The following is a 13,580-nucleotide window of genomic DNA, read 5'->3' on the forward strand; positions in this document are numbered from 1 at the left end:
AAGGAAACCAAAATCTTGAACTGAGTTTAGAATACAGTTTAAGATCCTTACTTGTTCTGAATCTGATAACCATGATTTCTTTTAAAAAAGAGGATGTCAAATGGGTTTGAACTGGAAGCTTCCACATTGCATGATATGAATCACAAAAAGAGAAGGGAAGAGAAGATTTACACAGAGAAAAAAATAATATATATTTCTGCGTAATAAACTAAAATCAATTCACAAAGTCAAGTAGTAGAAAACAGAGTTTTATTGTAGATCTCTTGTTATTGCCATCAAATATTGACCCAAAATGTATCAGATGTCATTGTCAATCAGATATTGACAGCTAGCAAAAATACTCCACCTGGATGTCAAAATTGCTATTACAAACTGCTGATTATTTATACATACCAAGCAAATTAAGCAAATATTCTCAAACTACATTTTATAAAAATAATTAGATAAAGAGTATAAAGTCAAGTCTTCAAATCAAGTCTGACTCATCATGACTCAACAGACATATAGTTTTCCTGGCAATGCTGTGAAGATGATTTGTCATTGGACATTCTTCTGGATGTTTTTTTATATCCTAGCCTAACCTTTAGCAATAGCAACAGCAATAGCACTTATTTGCCGCTTCATTGTGCTTTAAGCCCCCTCTAAGCGGTTTAAAGAGTCAGCATATTGCGCCTAACAATCTGGGTCCTCGTTTTACCAACCTCAGAAAAATGGAAGGCTGAGTCAACGTTCCTGAGTGAGGATCCAACTCCTGGCTGTGGGCAGAGTTAACCTGCAATACTACATTCTAACCACTGCACCACCACGGCTCCTAGTCTTAAATCTGAAATTTCCTGGTTAAATCTACTTTGCTTTTTGAGATAAAGTGAATGCTGTACCTACTTGAGTTTTCTCTGCATGTATCGATATCATATCAACTTTTGACTCAAAAGGTACTTGAAAGATACTGAGGGTATTGGGGAAATGCAAATATAAAGTGGGTTAATATGGAATAACCTGGGAGGCAAAGGGAGCATTCATCGCAGTTAGGCTTTTGTGAGTAGCAACATGGTGATTCTTTTCTTTTAGAATATCCATAACATACTCTTAACATACCAAGTATCCATCAGCAAAAGTAACTGGGGACCTCCTAAAATCAACGAATTAATGTAGATACATTTAAAAATGGATCCTGGATTTGCAGGAAGTTTAGAAACTAATATTGTAAATTATTTTTATATTTAAGAATATACATGAATTCAAAGAGTGATATTATTTCAGGAATTCCCATATTACATAAGAACATAGAGCAAATAGCATTTACTGTACCATATTAAATATCATTACAATGTCCCCCTGTAGGGGAAGTAAGGCTCTTATTTCATTAAGAGTCCTCTAGGACAGATATCCAATATCCTTGACACCTTATGGCTCAATTTTTGCAATCAACTACATATATGGTGGAGTGTTGCCTGGATTCCCAGAAGAGAAGAGTAGCATTCCAGGGGGCAAAGAGGCAGTGGAGCTTGGAAAGTATGGTCAGCAGAAAGAGGGCTAAATGGCTCCTCCCTAAGAGTTCCCAGAGTATATACGGTAGCATATAGTTATGCAGGTAGTTGCTTTACTCTGGCAAGGTCCTGTCTATAGGTGAGGAACAATAAAGGAACCTACTCAGAAGTAACTCCATATATCATTCTTGATTCTTGGGGCCCAACATTATATAAGGTAGTCTAGACTAGATGAAGTCTTGGAAGCTGCAATTGATCCAGAACACAGCGACGTGGACAAGCATTACCAAGTAGCATTACCAATCGCGAGCATCATTGTATGCCAACATTACAAGTAGTCCTCGACTTACAACAGTCCACTGAGTGACTGTTCAAGTTACAATGGCACTGAAAAAAGTGAGTTATGACTCTTTTTCACACTTGTGACCTTTGTAACTCCCCATGATCATGTGATCAAAATTCAGATGTTTGGCAATTGACTCATACTGTGGACTTTCTGTGGACAGTAGCTGTATCCCAAGGTCATGTGATCACATTTTGCAACCTTTAGATAAGCAAAATCAATGCGGAAGCCAGATTCACTTGACAGCCATGTTACTAACTTAACTGTGGTACACTTCAAGTCACCTTGGTCAATCAGGATTCAAGCAATGTACCTTCTCGGTGCTGGCATCTGCTCCCTGCAGGATCAGGCAACTTCCAAACTGATGGTGTTCCAGAAGGTATTAAAATCTGGATATTCTTCTAAACTTTGAGTTACCCCGAAAGAAGCTGCTTTCTGGATATGTTTGTATATATTCTGCATATACTTTTTAATGTTGGTAGTTATGTATAGAAATGCAGTATACCAAGGGATATTGCAAAATTGTGTTGCAGTATTTTGGCTAAAACTTCAAGCAAAAATTAGTGTGTTTAAAAATGTCCCCAATATTCATATTCATTTTATGCAACTTTACAAAAATGTTCAGATTTGAACAACCGAGTTTGGCAGATTCCCCAAAATTAAAAGCTGACAGAAGCAGAAACTAATATGGTCACAAAAGGGAAGCTGAAGTTGATAGATTTCCAATGCTTTTTGCAGAAAGCAGTTAAGACAATTAAAACCTGATTCAGACTGTCAAGATCTGTGGTAAATAAATAGACTGTTAAAGGGCTTTCAAGTATTTTTCTTCTTTTTGATTTCTGAATATTGGGGCAATAACGATACTAACAGGGATTCATCATCTGACTCTGATGGCAGCAGGACTGTGCCCACAGGCTGGAATGGTACCAATTTTTCCCCACAGTAAGACCCACAAGACTTTTCATGATATTACAACTGGAACTCCAGGATGGCAAGCATATATTGAATGTGGAAAGATAATATATTAGTGATATATTCCATTTCCTCCCTATGAGATACTTTATTTATTTTATTTCATTTTATTAGATTTTTATACCGCCCTTATCCCACTGGACTCAGGGCGGTGAACAGCCAAGAATAAAAACATCACATACAAAAATTTAATTTTTTTAAAAAAAAGAATTAAACAAATTTTGGCCCAATAAATTTAAAACACCCCAACTAAAATCAATTAATAATTAAAAATATCTAAGGGGGGGGTTAAGCCAGCCCGGCTTGATGAAATAAAAAAGTTTTAAGGGCACGGCGAAAAGCACGGAGATCTGGGATCCTACGTATCTCCGGGGGCAGGTCGTTCCAGAGGACAGGTGCTGCCACAGAGAAGGCCCTCCCCCTGGGGGTCGCCAGCCGACATTGTCTGGCCAACGGCACCCTGAAGAGTCCCTCTCTGTGGGAGCGTACTGGCCGGTGGGAGGCTATCGGTGGCAGAAGGCGGTCCCATAAGTACCCAGGCCCTAAGCCATGGAGCGCTTTAAAGGTGGTAACCAACACCTTGAAGCGCACCCGGAAGACCACTGGGAGCCAGTGCAGCTCGTGCAGGAGGGGTGTCACATGGGAGCGCCCCATCACTCCCATAATCCCCCGCGCGGCCGCATTCTGTACCAGTTGGAGCCTCTGGGTGCTCCTCAAGGGGAGCCCCATGTAGAGAGCATTACAGTAGTCCAGGTGGGAGGTGACGAGTGCCTGAGTGACCGTGCATAAGGAGTCCCAATCCAGAAAGGGATGCAACTGGCGAATTAGGCGGACCTGATAAAAAGCCCCCTGGCCACGGCCGTCGTATGCTCTTCTAAAGACAGCCGTGCGTCCAGGAGGACGCCCAAGTTGCGAGCCCTCTCCGTGGGGGCCAGTAACTTGCCCCCAATAGCCAGCGATGGCACCAGCTGGCTATATCGGGACGCCAGAAGCCACAGCCACTCGGTCTTGGAAGGGTTGAGTCGGAGCCTGTTTCTCCCTATCCAGACCCGCACGGTCTCTAGGCACCGGGACATCACTTCAAGGGCATCATTGGGATACTCATAATTCTTTCCCAATGATTTGTCTTTCCCTATATCATGCTACCTACACATGATTGAATTGGCATAAAATTGTATTTTTATAATAATCAAATTATGCCATCATAAAAATTGTTTTTCCCTTTACTCACGCCTATCCTACTCTATGGCTTCCCTTCTGGCTTACCATGAATGATGGTACCCTAATTCTAGATAGGTAACGCACATTAAATAAACCAATCGGTTAAACCCAGGGATTTTGCTGCTTCCCTCCTTTCTGAAACTTATGAGCTTATGAGAAAACAATCTGCCAATCACAGCAACGGTATGAGTAACAGATGGTTTTGACAAATGGCTAGATTTGTGGGTTTAGACATCTGTCAAAACTCATTCCCAGCTTTGCCTATAGAAATCTGCAGTTGAATAACTGATCAGCCAGATGGTACCAGGCCACTTTCAAAGAGAACTACACCCACACAGCTACTTGGTTTTGAATGACCTAAGCCCTCCCATTTTATAGATGTTCCCTCAGCTGTTTCATCAAGACAGCCTAATTCTTTCAAATTTGGCATTTCCTGGTGACTCTCAAATAGCTTAATGAAGTGACAAGTACAAGAATGGTTTGAAAAAACTGGACTTTCTCATTTCCCAAAACTGAATGACCCTGGAGGAGGAGAATGCTCAAGGACTAGAGAGGAGAGGGTACTCACAACAGCTTGAAGTGATCAGTATGTTTTAAACTAATCTCCCACTCTGAAGTCAGCTGACTCAGCCACCACTAACATTTATAGTGAATCATGGTAGATTATCCATAAAACGGAAGATTGTCCATTCTGATGGTTGCTGGCTGCTTTATCATGGTATAGCTAACCATAACTTAAACCTATCTCATATTTCAGCCAAGTATGGGATGAATCAACAACACGGGCAAGTGGTAAAAGAAATATATCCCTAGGGACTGTTTATGGTATAGTAAAATTCAAATGGGGAAAATTCTACCTAAATTCTATCATTTTCAAGAAGAGCTGCTTTGAAGAGGAAGCATGTTGTCCTTCTAATTTACAATGTTACTATTTCAAATACTTTCCATTTTTTTAAAAGTTTCCCCCATAAATATCGTGTCACTCACACTTTAAGTTCTTTAAGACAATTGTTGGCAATTGTTGGGAAACGCTTCAATCATAAAAGTACAATTCTTATGCCCATAGATACCAGTGAGAGTCTTATGCACAACAAATTAATCATCCTTTGGAGACAAAATGGACATCTCAGTGCAAATGTGGGTGGTTCCATCCCATCATGGATTTTGTCCTATCCTAAGAATACAATGAAGTTTTATTCTTCTTTGGACCTACTTCAAAATTCATAATGAATTGAGAGCCAAGCTAATTGGAGCAAGGTCAACTAATCCATTATGAACTTTTCCACATTAGTTAAATGAAGAGTCATAAGAATTCCAGCAGCATTCTCGCATTCAGAGCTAAGTTGCTCTAATTTTGGAGATACCATAAGACATAAAAACTAATAAACTTTATTTGGAAATCTTTGATCACAGACAACCAACCCATTCTTCAATTTTCAACTCGTCATAACAACAACAAAAAAGATCTCTATAAACCAGACAAAGAGTCAAAGTATCAAAACTACTCTTCGTAAAGAACTGTAAATGATCAAATGTCACCAGGAAAAATTCTAAGTGAGACATGAGGACAATACGGTGATTCTCTTCCATTGGTGCTACCCAGTATTTATGGGTTTCCATTAATTTGTCTAGTTTCTCCAAAACACGCAGAAAATAAATTTTTCTCATCAAATAGAATGAGAACTGATAGTAAAAGGGTGCAAGATAATTTTTCCATGCAACATAAGTTATGTTGTAGCAGAGGAAATGATGTTTGCAAAAATGAAGTGCCAGAGAAGTGAGAAAAGCCATTAGCACACATTTAAAATTCCCTGGATATGACGCCTGCGTGATGCTTCTGTCCCCACTGCCTGCATTCACTAGACATTTTGCTTTGAATATTTCAGCAGCAAGCGACAGGGCACACCTATCTCAAAGATGTCACTGCTTTAAGTTTAAGATGAGTCTGTTAATAGAGTCTATGTGCACTTCACTAAACAAATAGGATTTCCTAAAGCTTTTAGTACAAGGCAAATATTGTCAAATAGACTCAAGCTGCATGGATTGTTAAATATCCCACCTTGTCTACAATAGAAAATCTAATTATAAAATACACAACTTGTCATATCTTCCAAGGATTCTGACTTTCAGTATGACTTTTGGTTCATACTGGGCTTCAGAGAAAACCTTGAATGAGCATAGTACGGCACCAGGAAAGAGTTATGTATAAAAGATTTGTCAGATCATTAGATTTTTAGTGGTGATGCCTGATTAGTTTAGTTGCTAGGGCAACTGTATTTTCTATTTTTGTACTGGTTCTACAGCTGACAGCAACAACATATAACTATTACGAGTTACTTTTCAAGCTACTGATCCACATTGACTTTTCTGCAGGTTCAGAAATACAAAAATTGTCCAGAATGTCTTTGGGTTAATCCTGGTGGGGGTTTTTTAATATCCTTGTTTGTTAACATTCATAAAGTGAAGATTATGTATAATGCATACACATAACACAAAGATATGAAACAAATATACACATACAACCAATACAGATACAATGAAACCGCTAAATATTTGCACCATTGCTTTGGCAGAAATGTCAACATTACTGTGCATATAATTTATAGCATTAACCACTGACTTGAAATAAATTCAAGGAAATTAAGATTTTGTGGTTGGTGCAAATATTGTGACTGTAGCCAATAAATCAATGAAGACATATTAGCAAGCTGCAAGAGCAGAAAAAACCCTCATTGACCTATATTGCTGGATTCTAAAACAGAAACACCATCAAAGTTTGCAAATTTAAAATGTGGCTTATGAAACTGAACACAGAAATGTGGTCCATGTAATTCCCTCTTGACAGAACACTATATATGAAAGGTAATAAGGTTAGTGAACACCTTAAGTTATGATATGTCAGCTAGTTGCAGCATCTATTGTAACTTTGTTTTATTCTAATTTTTACAGTTATGCAATACTTTGGTTTTATTCCTAAAAATGCTTCTGGACATGAGGATGTGCAGTTGTAGTGCTTGTCTTCAACTCTTTGAACTAGGCATATATTTTCAAAGAATCATATGGTAGCTACAGAGGGCAACTGTGTGATCCTGGAAAAAGATGTGGTTGCTTTAAATCAGGCCCAGGGGCCGGATCCAGCCTGCCAGGTGCTTAGGTCTGGCCTGCGGGGCCGCCCTGAAAACAGCAAAGGACCGGACCATGGTGCCTCTGCCAGCAAAAAGGGAGCTTGGGCCCAAGCTCCGTTTTTGCTGGCAGAGGGTTGCAGGAAGCCGTTGCATGAGCCCATTTTTGTTGGCAGAGCGCCTGGGCTGCCACAGGCGCCCCCAACATGACTGATGTCAGGCTGGCCACTCCCCCTGCCTCCCCGTAGGTGAAACACAACTCTGAAGTAGCCCTCAATGAAATCGAGTTTGACACCCCTCCTTTAAATGATTTTGCAGGGAGCTACTATACCCATACTTACTCCCACATTATCCAAAGCACTTTTTCTGAATGATTTTCAAAATGCTACACAGCTGTACTAATATTTATAAGTTGGGTGAAGGAATGTGTGCAATTCATGGACCTATACTTCCACCCAGAAGCATGAATATCTGCACATATACACTATACTGAACATAGTGAGATACACTTGAAACTCTTAAGACACTTCTTTAGTCAATGTATATGGAGATTTTCAGTCATCCTGGTTATGGTTGTCCCAAAGGGCTTTTTCAAAAGGCTACTGGATTTTCTTTGTTTTTACTTGAAGATGTTTCGCTTCTCATCTAAGAATTTTCTTCAGAACTGAAGAAGCTTCTTGGATGAGAAGCAAAATGTCTTCAAGGAAAAACAAAATCCAGTTACCTTTTGAAAAAGCATCTTTGGGTGTAGTCAATGTAGTACCATTAAATATTCAATCAAAGGTTAATTATTGGTATAAGAAAACTAAACAGGCCCCTTGGGCATACATACACAGATAAAAATTTAAACAATGGCTAATCTTCTAGAAATAGCCAAGAAAATGACATTTCATGGAAATTGCCCCCCTTCTTCTGAATTAATAATTTAAAAAACTGTAATTAGAACTTTGAGGATTTGCCAACAGATATCTATTATTTGTTGAAAGAAGTTCATTGTATTTGTTCAGTTGAAGGGATACTGTGATACTGTGACAGCCTACTCAATGTAGGCCATGATGTCCTGAAGGGTGTTCAGGCTTTGTGTCGGTTTGCTGATAAGGAGAAGCTGAAAGCAATTCAATAGTTAATTTCTCATAGGAAGATGTTCTGCTGGAGAAGGAGTGATTGAGCTGGCATCAAAAGTAGAAACTTAAATTACAACAGGAAACCTAGGAAGAAGAACAAGGAGTGGAGGGAAAAATGGAATAGAAGAAATATAGTATCTGGCAACTAAAATGGACCTAGACAGCAGTGACTGTTATAGATTGATGGGTGTAATAAAGAATGGAGATGGTTGATAATCCTAAATTTAACTGGATAGTGCTATATTACCAAAGCTTACCAAAGAGGCCAAGGGTATACATGACATGAATCTCTATGGAGATTCTCAATCATTCTGGACATGGCTGTCCCAAAGTTGCTTTTCAAAAGGCAACTGGACGTTCTTGTTATTTTTTTCCCCTTCAAAATGTTTCGTTTCTCATCCAAGAAGTTTCTTCAATTCTGAGAAGCATTTTCAAGGGGGGGAAAAATCCAAGAAAGTCCAATTACCTTTTGAAAAGTGTTTTTGGGACTACTGAAGCTTTTTGTTTTGTTTCCAGGATGTTATTTCAAACGAGTGTGAATGTTTCTGAACTAAGAGCATTCTCTGATCCAGAAAAAATGTGTCAGACAAAGAGGAAAAGAATACAGCTCATGGGCTTCTTGGCCTGTCATAGCTTTGGGGCTGCAAGAAGCCTGAGCATCAATGGGAAGCCCAGACCAGGTCTATCTCAACAGCATGGCATAAAGGAACTTCTTGGCATGTCGCAGCTCTGGACTGCAACACCTCCTGAACCTCAACACAACACAAAGCCTTTGCAGCACAAAACTCAGCTCCAGCTCAGCACAGCAATGCAAAGGGGTTTGGGGTGCTGTGGGGTTGGTGCTGCAAGAGCCCTTGGGCCACAATACAATGCCTTTCATAGCATGAAACCCAGCCAATGCATGGTCCAGTAGCACAGCACAGAGGGATTTATAACTGCCATCTTTCCTAGGTTTCGCAAGGAAACTGGCATGTACAATCTGGAGTAAAACCCTAATGTGGCTAGCAGCTGCCTTGTGAAGATCCAGGTTGGGTCCATGTTTGGTTAGGACAGGGGTCTGCAATCTTAAACACTCAAAAGAGCCATTTGGACCCATTTTCCACAGAAAAGAAAACACCGGGAGCCACAAAACACTCCCGTGCCTGACTATTTCTTGAGCGACCACAAAACTAGCATATGTAGTTGAATTAAACATTCTGTTTTCTTCTGAAACTTTTCTTTTCTTGGATTTATCCATGGTTCGCCTACCAGGGGTTGAAAAGTTCAATAAATCACGTGCTGGTGAGTGTCACACATTGGCGATTGTGACATATATTTTGAGTGACAGGGAGCCGCAGCAGAGAGCTGAAAGAGCCACATGCGGTTCCAGAGCCGCAGGTTGCTGACCCCTGGGTTAGGAGCAGGAAAAAGAAGATAGTAAAGATCAGCTCGGGTGGGTGAGCACAGGGGGCACATGGGCCTTGTAGCGCAGGGGGACAAAGGAGCATAGATAGGGCCTGGTGGCTCAGCAGACTAAAAAGCATTGTGATTAACACCAGCTGTCTGCAATTACTGTAAGTTCGAATCTCACCAGGCTCAAGGTTGACTCAGCCTTCCATCCTTTCTAAGGTAGGTTAAATGAGGACCCAGTTTGTGGGGGCAATAAGCTGACTTTGTATAAATATACAAAAGTATGAAGGCTATTGCTTAACGCACTGTAAGCCGCCCTGAGTCTCCGGAGAAGGGCGGCATATAAATCAAATTAAAAAAAAAAAAGAAAGAAAAGATAGGCAGGTGAGGGAACTTAAAGAGACACTAAACTAAAGTAATAAGTGCAAGCAAGCTGCCAAGCAACTAAATTCTGATCATGGCCACGGGGATGCTACAATAACCATAACTTCAGGGTATGGAGTTATAAGAATAAATAAAGGCAATCCTGAAGTACATTACTCAGAATTTTCTTTAAAGGCAAGATACATAAATGTAAATGAACAAATAAATAAATGTCAGCTCAGCTGCAAATGAATGTAATTAAGCTTTTAATTCCACTATTAAGAGCAGAGAAAACTTATAAGTATTAAATAGTTTTAATAGTGTATGTGTGTGTGTGCATAACTTTTTGCATTTTGTTAGCTGCCTTTGGAGAACAGAAAGCAAAGGAAAAATCAATAGATAAAGGAAAAATAAATCAAGTCTTTCTTTCCTTTGATGGTGCTCCTAATTTATAATACTTTATAATATTTCCGGTATTTCAGTTTAAAGACAGGTTCCTACAGAGTTGTTGTGAAAGGTGAATATGATTTATGGGAATTTAGGCAATCTGAATTGAATATTCCAGAATCCAATGGTGCCCATTTCTAAACTTCTGGGTGCTTTTAATGTTCTTGTAACCAAAGGTTACCTGAATTTTTATCAATTTCTACTCACTCGTGAAACTTTGAGATATATATATATATATATATATATATATATATATATATATATATATATATATAATTTTATAGCAATTTTTCCATGGTAAAGTAAATCATTGCTCTGATTCTTGTTCACTTTTTTTAAAAAGGAAACTGTAAACCAATCTTATTAAATTACCATAGCAAGATCATATGCATATTTAAGAAGGAACACTGCCTCTAGATGCTGAAGATGATTTTGTCTTATTTTGTGTTAAAAAATATGACCAATACTGCCAGGTTATGGTCCTTTGTCATAGAGCAGTACCCATATCAAAATTCATTGTTACTGCAAAAACTTTCTTGACACAGTATAAGTACTTACAAAGACCAACAAAGGCCAAGGGTATACACGATTAGCCATTATAAATAAACTGAAGAAAAAGTTCTTTTTTCCAAATATCTAGAATCCCAGGAACTTTCAAGTTGGTCCATTCTACTTCCCGACCCAGAAAAAAAATAAATTGAGTTCCAAGATTGCTATTTTAATTTTGTGAACATTGATACTAATGGAACAATATATTTGCTCAAAGTGGAGGCACAAGCAGATGTGCTAATTTAGCAAAAATATATTGGGCATACAGCAAAAAATATCTTTGCTTTTGTAATTAAATTAATACAATTTCTACTTATCTAAGCACTTTTTAAAAATTATGTTACACTGCTGGAACCATGAGTCAAGTTTTCAAAAAAAATAAATAAAAAAGTACAACAGAGAATTAAACAGAAGATTAATTAGCCTGGGATTGTAATTTTTGGCTATTTATAATCATGCACCTGTTTCAGCTTTCAGTGTAACCATGAATTACTAATATACATATAAGGGTGGTCATTTATCAAGTGGTAATCAGTGGGGTGTATACATAGAGACATAAGAATCTGAAAAGAATATTATGATGTATTCTTACAATGTTAATGATTTAGTTCCCAATATTTTTGGTTAGACATTTTATTGTAATAAGCAAGAAGTATTTCTTACAATAACAGTTAGGATGTAAGAATTTAGTATCACTTATTATATGAGGATTTTGAACTAGCAACATGTAGCCTTTGAAGCAAGTGTGGAAACTAATCAAGGAGAGGAGCAACCTAGAACTAAGGAGAAATTTCCTTTCAGTTAGAACAATTAATCAGTGGAACAACTTGCAACCAGAAGTTGTAAATGCTCCAACACTGGAAGTTTTTAAGAAGAGATCGGACAACCATTCGTCTGAAATAGTATAGGGTTTACTGCCTAAGCAGCAGGTTGGACTAGAAGGTCCCTTCTCCAAGGTTCCTTCCAACTATTCTATTCTATTCTATTCTATTCTATTCTATTCTATTCTATTCTATTCTATTCTATTCTATTCTATTCTATTCTATTCTATTCCTATTCCTATTCCTATTCCTATTCCTATTCCTATTCCTATTCTTCCTCAATAAAAGGGTTCTTAGACTTCCAAGACTATGGAAGAAGTCACAGGGGAAATGTAGGTATCTATGATTCTCCAGACAAGAACATCTCCAAAGGATCTTTATCATCATGACCTATGGTGAAGGATGTAGAAAGTTAGATTTTAATAATGTCCTGGAAGTAACAGGTCTACCAAATGTGATACAGGATATCAAGATTTCAAAAGTATGTAACAGAGGTAGAATTTTAAAACGATGTGATTCAGCACAGACCTTAGATTTGGAGGGAAAAAAAGCCAGATTGTTACCTCCAAAAACGGAAGACTGATAAAGCAGATGAGCTGCCTGATTTAGCTGAATATTTATATTATAGGACAGTCAGGAAAGGAATACTTTTGAAAGGGGTAGATAAAAGGCTCTAGGAAATGCCTAATGCAGCACTGAGACTTGAAAAGTTTTCTTTCGGGAGAAAATGTACTCTTGATGATTCTGTGTCATTGTAACAAACTGGACCAGCTTTTGGATTAATCACTTATTTTATATGAATGATCTTAAAGATGCATAAATAAATGAACAGCAGATTATCAATTGAAAAATAAGTCAAAATAAAGGTAAGGAAGCCCTCAAGGCAAACATGACAGATAGCGACCAGATAGTAAAGGTTCCCCTTGCACATATGTGCTAGTCGTTCCTAACTCTAGGGGGCAGTGCTCATCTCCATTTCAAAGCTGAAGAGCCAGTGTTGTCCAAAGACATCTCCGTGGTCATGTGGCCAGCATGACTAAACGCCAAAGGCGCACAGAACACTGTTATTGTTGCAATATTTTCAGGATCAGACTCAATAAGATTAGTGAGAGTTAGAGGTTTGAATATATTTTCTTTTATTTACAGCAGGCATTCTATATTCACTGAATATTCTCAGATAGAAGCAATGAAAAAGATATAGACAGCTCCTTATATATACAATGGGAGGAGCTAGATGTGGGAGTGGTGAATTATGAATACATTAAGGAGTGAAGAATAAATTAACCCCTGATACCCCGTTCATATACTATTTACACATTGGAGAATAAGGCATTTACATCTGACAAATCCCCCTCTAAATGCCGATTCGTTATGCAACACCAATTACATTCAGATTCAGGACAATACAAAACATACAATTTAGAAGTTAAATATTTGTGCTGCTTAGAAGGTAAAGGCTTTGTCAATATGTCAGCTAATTGTTCTGAAGTATCACAATGCACTGCTTTAATAAATCCATCCTGAGATAATTGTCTCACATGTTTAAATTTTATATCTATGTGTCTGGACCTTTGTCCAATGGCGTCAGATCTAGATATTTCAATGGCTGCTTTGTTGTCTTCATGTATAACAAAAGGCAAAGCAGGTTTTTTCCAAACATCTGAAATTAAATCATTAAACCATACAAGGTTATTTGCAGCTTTGGATAAACAAACATATTCTGCTTCTGTCGTTGAAGTGGC

The 13,580-nt window shown here is 38.3% G+C and overlaps 1 protein-coding gene across 3 annotated transcripts in view; it reads right to left on the reverse strand.

Moving 5' to 3' along the window:
* The window catches only part of KCNAB1 (potassium voltage-gated channel subfamily A regulatory beta subunit 1), a 176,997-nt gene that overhangs the window by 114,840 nt on the left and 48,577 nt on the right, over positions 1-13,580 (reverse strand). The gene's annotated exons all lie outside the window — the stretch shown is intronic.

This window comes from Pituophis catenifer, unplaced genomic scaffold (assembly GCF_029215685.1).
Source record: "Pituophis catenifer annectens isolate HBS135680 unplaced genomic scaffold, rPitCat1.0.hap2 SCAF_6, whole genome shotgun sequence".
NCBI classification, from domain to species: Eukaryota; Metazoa; Chordata; class Lepidosauria; order Squamata; family Colubridae; genus Pituophis; species Pituophis catenifer.